This window comes from Elephas maximus, chromosome 2 (assembly GCF_024166365.1).
Source record: "Elephas maximus indicus isolate mEleMax1 chromosome 2, mEleMax1 primary haplotype, whole genome shotgun sequence".
Taxonomy (NCBI): Eukaryota; Metazoa; Chordata; class Mammalia; order Proboscidea; family Elephantidae; genus Elephas; species Elephas maximus.
The window spans coordinates 155,409,667-155,416,356 of record NC_064820.1 but is presented as its reverse complement, the minus strand read 5'-3'; positions in this window follow the sequence as shown (position 1 = coordinate 155,416,356).

Here is a 6,690-nt window from a genome sequence, read left to right as displayed (position 1 = left end):
CAAATTGAAGAGGAACACCATCACATTAATTGTCAAAAAGAATATTTCAGGATCTATCCTGAAGTACAACACCATTAGGGAGAGGATAATAACCATATGCCTACAAGGAAGACCAGTTAGTATGGCAGTCTTAGGTATCTAGAGCTGCTATAACAGAAATACCACAAGTGGATGGCTTTAACAAAGAAAAATTTATTCTCTCATAGTCTAAGGGGCCAGAAGTCCAAATTCAGGGTGCCAGCTCCAGGGGAAGGCTTTCTGTCTCTGTTGGCTCTGGAGGAAGGTCTTTGTCATCAATCTTCCCCTGGTCTAGGAGCAACTCAGCACAGGGATCTCAGCTCCAAAGGACGTGCTCTATTTCTGGCACTACTTTCTGGGTGGTATGAGGAGGTATGCTCATGTCCGTCTCTCTTTTATATCTCAAAAGAAATTGACTTAAGACATAACCAAATCTTGTAGATTGTCCTGCCTCATTAACATAACTGCCTCTAATCCTGCCTTATTAACATCATAGAGGTAGGATTAAAACACATAGGAAAATCACATCAGGTGAGAAAATGGTGGACAATCACACAATACTGGGAATCATGACCTAGCCAAGCTGACATACATTTTGGAAAACGAAATTCAATTCATAACAACAACTATTATTCAAATCTACCCACCAACTCACCAACCTCTAATTCCAAAGATGAGAGATTGAAGATTTTTACCAACTTCTGCAGTCTGAAATTGATGAAACATGCAATCAAGATACATTGATAATTGCCGGTGATTGGAATACGAAAGTTGGAAACAAAGAAGAAGGATTGGTAGTTGGAAAATATGGCCTTGGTGATAGAAAAAACTCCTTAGATCCCACAATAGAATTTTTCAAGACTTACTCATTGGAAGGAAAACCTGGTGGTGTAGTGGTTAAGTGCTACGGCTGCTAACCAAAAGGCTGTCAGTTCAAATCCACCAGGCACTCCTTGGAAACTCTATAGGGCAGTTCTTTGTCCTATAGGGTTACTACGAGTCAGAACTGACTCTACAGCAACGGGTTTTACTCATTGGAAATGCCTTTTTCAAAAATGTAAACAGAGACTATGCACTTGGACCTCATCAGATGAAATACACAAGAATCAAACTGACTGCATCTGTGGAGAGGGACGATGGAAATGCTCAATATCATCAGTTAGAACAAGGCCAGAAGCAGGCTGCAGAACCTATCATCAATTGCTCATATGCTAGTTCAAGTTGAAGCTGAAGAAAATTAATACAAGTCCAAGAGAGTATATCCCACCTGAAGTTTGAGACCATCTCGAGAACAGATTTGACGCACTGAATACTAATGACGAAGACCAAATGAGTTATGGGATGACACTAAGGACATCATACATGCAGCAAGCAAAAGGTCTTCAAAAAGATGGGAAAGAAAGAAAAGACTGAAATGGATGTCAGAAGAGAATCTGAAACTTGTTCTTGAAAGTTGAGTAGCTAAAGCAAAAGGAAGAAAAGATGAAGTAGAAGAGCTGAACAGAAGATTTCAGAGGACTCTTGATAAGACAAAGTAAAGTAATATAATGAAATGTGCAAAGACCTGGAGTTAGAAAATCGAAAGGGAAGAACATACTTGCATTTCTCAACCTAAAAGAACTAAAGAAAAAATTGAAGCCTCAAGTTGCAACAGTGAAAGACTCTATGGGTAAAATACTGAATAATACAGGAAGCATCAAAAGAAGATGGAAAGAATATATAGTCACTGTACCAAAAAGAATTGGTTGAAGTTCAGCCATTTCAGGAGGTAGCATATGATAAAGAACAGGTGGTACTGAAGGAAGAAGTCTAAGCTCCACTGAAGGCACTGGCAAAAAATAAGACTTCTGGAGTTGATGGAAAACCAACTGAGATGTTTCAACAAACTGGAAGTGCTCACGCACCTATTCTAAGAAATTTGAAAGGCAGCTACCTGGCCAAGAGACTGTAAGAGATCCATGTGCCCATTCCAAAGAAAGGTGATCCAACAGAATGCAGAAATTATCAAACAATGTCATTAATATCACATGCAAGTAAAATTTTGCTGAATTATTTTGACGATTCAAAAATGGTTACGGGGGACCTCATACCACCAAGAAAGCAGCACCAGGAGCAGAGCAGAGTGCGTCCTTTGGACCTGGAATCCCTGTGCCTGAGAAGCTCCTTGACCAGTAGAAGACTGAGGACAGGCTCTTCCTTCAGACCCTACAGAGTGATAGAAAGCCTTCCCCTGGAGCCAACACCCTGAATTTGGACTTCTAGCTACTAGACAAGGACATCATCATACATGAAGAAAGCAAGAGGTCATTAAAAAGACAATAAAGAAAGAAAAGACCAAAATGGATATCAGAAGAGACTCTAAAAGTTGCTCTTGAATGTAGAGTAGCTAAAGCTAAAGGAAGAAATGATGAAGTCAAAGAGCTGAACAGAAGATTTCAAAGGTTGGCTCTTGAAGGCAAAGTATTATAATGAAATGTGCAAAGACCTGGCGATAGAAAATCAAAAGGCAAGAACATGCTCGGCATTTCCCAAGCTGAAAGAACTGAAGAGAAAATTCAAGCCCCAAGTTGCAATATTGAAGGATTCTACAGGGAAAATATTAAATGATGCGGGAACCTTCAAAAGAAGATGGAAGAAATACATACAGTCAGAAAGAATTGGTTGACGTTCAACCATTTCAGGAGGTAGCACATGATCAGGAACAGACAGTACTGAAGGAAGAGGTCCAAGCTGCACTGAAAGCACTGGTGAAAAACAAGGCTTCAAAACTGATGGAATATCGGTTGAGATGTCTCAACAAATGGATGGAGCACTGGAAGCACTCACTCGTCTGTGCCAAGAAATTTGGAAGACAGCTACCTGGCCAACTGACTGGAAGAGATCCATATTTGCACCCATTTCAAAGAAAGGTGATCCAACAGAATGCGGAAATTACAGAACAATATCATTAATACCACACGCAAGTAAAATTTTGCTGAAGATCATTCAAAAGCGGTCATAGCAGTACATCAACATGGAAACGCCAGAAATTCAGGCTGGATTCAGAGGAAGACTTGGAACAAGGGGTGTCACTGTTGATGTCAGAATGGATCATGGCTGAAAGCAGAGAATACCTGTATTTTATTGAGTATGCAAAGGCATTCAACTGTGTAGATCCTAACAAATTATAGATAATGTAGCAAAGAATGGGAATTTCAGAACACTTTTTAATTGTGCTTAGGAGAAACCTGTACTTAGACCAAGAAGTAGTCATTCGAATAGAACAACGAGGGGGTACTGTGTGATTTAAAGTTAAGAAAGGTGTGTGTCACACAGAAAGAAGCAATCTTTGATGGTTACTAGGGAGGGAGGGGTAGGGAAGGAAAAACACTAACTAGACAATAGATAAGTGATAACTTTGGGGAAGGGTAAGACAGTACACAGTTCTGGGAAATCAGCACAACTTGACCAAGACAAGGTCATGGAAGCTTCATAGACACATCAAACATCCGAATTACTGGGCTGAGAGCTGGGGGCCATGGTCTGGGGAAACATCTAACTCAACTGGCATAACCTAGTTTACAAAGAAAATGTTCTACATCCTATTATGGTGAGTAGCATCAGGGGTCTTAAAAGCTTATGATCAGCCATCTAAGATACTACACTGGTCCCACCCTGCCAGGATCAAGGGAGAGTGAAGAAAACCAATACAGAAGGGAAAGATTAATCCAAAGGGCTAATGGACCACAACTACCACAGCCTTCACCAGACTGAGTCCAGTACAACTAGATGGTGCCTGGCTACCACCACTGACTGCTCTGACAGGGATCACAATACAGAGTTCCAGACAGAGCTGAAGAAAAATATGGAACAAAATTCTAACTCACAAAAAAAGACCAGAATTACTGGTCTGACAGAGATTGGAGAAACTCCGAGAATATAGCCCCTGGATGCCCTTTAAACTCAGTACTGAAGTCGCTCCTGAGGATCGTCTTCAGCCAAAGATTAGACAGGCCCATAAAACAAAACAAGACTAAATGGACACACCAGTTCAGGGGCAGGATGAAAAGACAGGAGGGGACAGGAAAGCTGGTAATGGGGAGCCCGAGGTCAAGACAGGGAGAGTGTTGACATGTTGTAGGGTTGGCAACCAATGTCACAAAACAATATGTGTATTAATTGTTTAATGAGGAACTAATTTGTTCTGTATAAAAAATTTAATTAATTTTTTAAAAAGATATGAAAAGATAATCCACAGGAAAAGAAATGCAAATGGCCCTTAAATATATGAAAAGATGTTGAATTTGCTTGTAATAAAAGGAAGGCTATTTAAAAAAAAAAAAAAAAAGAAAGAAAGATGTGCATCAGGGTTGTATCCTCTCACCATACTTATTCGATCTGTATGCTGAGCAAATAATCCGAGAAGCTGGACTATATGAAGAAGAACCAGGCATTAGGATTGGAGGAAGACTCATTAACAACCTGCATTGTGCAGATGACACAACCTTGCTTGCTGAAAATGAAGAGGACTTGAAGCACTTACTGAAGAAGATCAAAGACTAAAACCTTCAGTATGGATTACACCTCAACATAAAGAAAATAAAAATCCTCACAACTGAACCAATAACCAATATCATGACAAAGGGATAAAAGACTAAAGATGTAAAGGATTTCGTTTTACTTGGATCCACAATCAACAGCCATGGAAGCAACAGTTAAGAAATCAGAGGATGCATTGCATTGGGCAAATCTGCTGCAAAAGACCTCTTTAGTGTTAAAAATAAAGATATCACTTTAAGGACTAAGGCATGCCTGACCCAAGCCACAGTGTTTTCAATTGCCTCATACGTTTGTGAAAGCTAGACAATGAATAAGGAAGTCTGGAGAATTGATGCCTTTGAATTATGGTGTTGGTAAAGAAATATACCATGTTTCAGGGGACATCTAACTCAACTGGCATAATAAAATCTATTAAGAAAACATTCTGCATCCCACTTTGGGGACTGGAGTCTGGGGTCTTAAACACTAGCAAGCGGCCATCTAAGATGCATCAATTGGTCTCAACCCACCTGGAGCGAGGAAAAATGAAGAACACCAAGGACACAAGGTAATTACGAACCCAAGAGACAGAAAGGGCCACATAAACCAGAGACTACATCAGCCTGAGACCAGAAGAACTAGATGGTGCCTGGCCACAACCGATGACTGCCCTGACAGAGAATTCAACAGAGAAACTCTGAGGGAGCAGGAGAACAGTGGGATGCAGACCCCAAATTCTCATAAAAAGACAAGACTTAATGGTCAGATTGGGGCTGGAGGAACCCCGGAGGCCATGGTCCCCAGGCCTTCTGTTATTCCTGGACAGGAACCATTCCCAAAGCCAACTCTTCAGAAAGGGATTGGACTGGAATAGGGGACGAAAAATGATAACTGGTGAAGAACAAGCTTCTTGGATCAAGTGGACACATAAGACTATGTTGGCATCTCCTCTCTGGAGGGGGGATGAGAGGGCAGAAGGGGCTAGAAGCTACCCAAATGGACACGAGGAGAGAGAGTAGAGGGAAGAACTATGCTGTCTCATTGGAGAGACAGCAATTAGGAGTGTATGGCAAGGTGTATGTAAATTTTTGTATGAGAGACTGACCTGATTTGTAAACTTTCACTTAAAGCACAATAAAAATTAATTAAAAAAAAAAAAAGAAAGAAATGTACCATGGACTGCCAAAAGAACGAACAAATCTGTCTTGGAAGAAGTACAGCCAGGATACTCCTTAGAAGCAAGGGTGGTGAGACCACATCTCATATACTTTGGACATGTTATCAGGAGGAAGTAGTCCCTAGAGAAGGACACCATGCTTGGTACAGTGTCATCAAAAAGAAGAAGACCCTCAACAAGATGGATTGACACAGTGGCTACAACAACGGGCTCAAGCATCATGATTGTGAGGAGGGCGCAAGACAAAGCAGTGTTTCATTCTGCTGTACATAGAGTCAATATGAGTCAGAACCGACTCAACGGCACCTAACAACAACGACAAGATGGCACTTCCCCAGGAAACATGCTGAAATGGAGGTTCACAGGTACCACGCTTAGAGATACGGCCTCACTGGGTCTGTGCTGGGGCCCAGGAACCTACATTTTTACTCAGCTTCCCATATGAAGTCCACTACAGTAAACTCTCAAGGCCACACTTTGAGCCACTCTGGCTATTCTTAAAACCAGTTGTCAGGTCAACTCTGACTCATTGCAACCCCATGTATGTCGAAATAGAAACTGCTCCATAGAAGTTTTCAGTGGCTGATGTTTTGGAAGCAGATTACAGGCCTTTCTTCTGAGGTGGTCTCGAACCACCAACTTTTCCATTAGCAGCCAAGCACGTTAACCTTTTGTACCACCCAAGGAATCCTGACTACTCTCAGCAATAGACTCCCCTCGGCTTTCCCCAGTCTGTGGAACAGACACTCTAGTCCTGGGGAGGATTCCTGAGACTATGACCAGAAGAAAAATTAGGGGGTAATGACTTAGCTATCTCATGACAAAAGCATTCCTCATTTCTGGATTGAATTTGCTAATAGATACTTTTATTTTTTCAGGCTCTTGCCTTTAAGCATGTGTTTGTCACATTAACAGCATGAGGGAGAAGTTTGGCAGCTGGAGTTGGGGGAGAGACAGAGCATTCAGGAGCTGTGGCA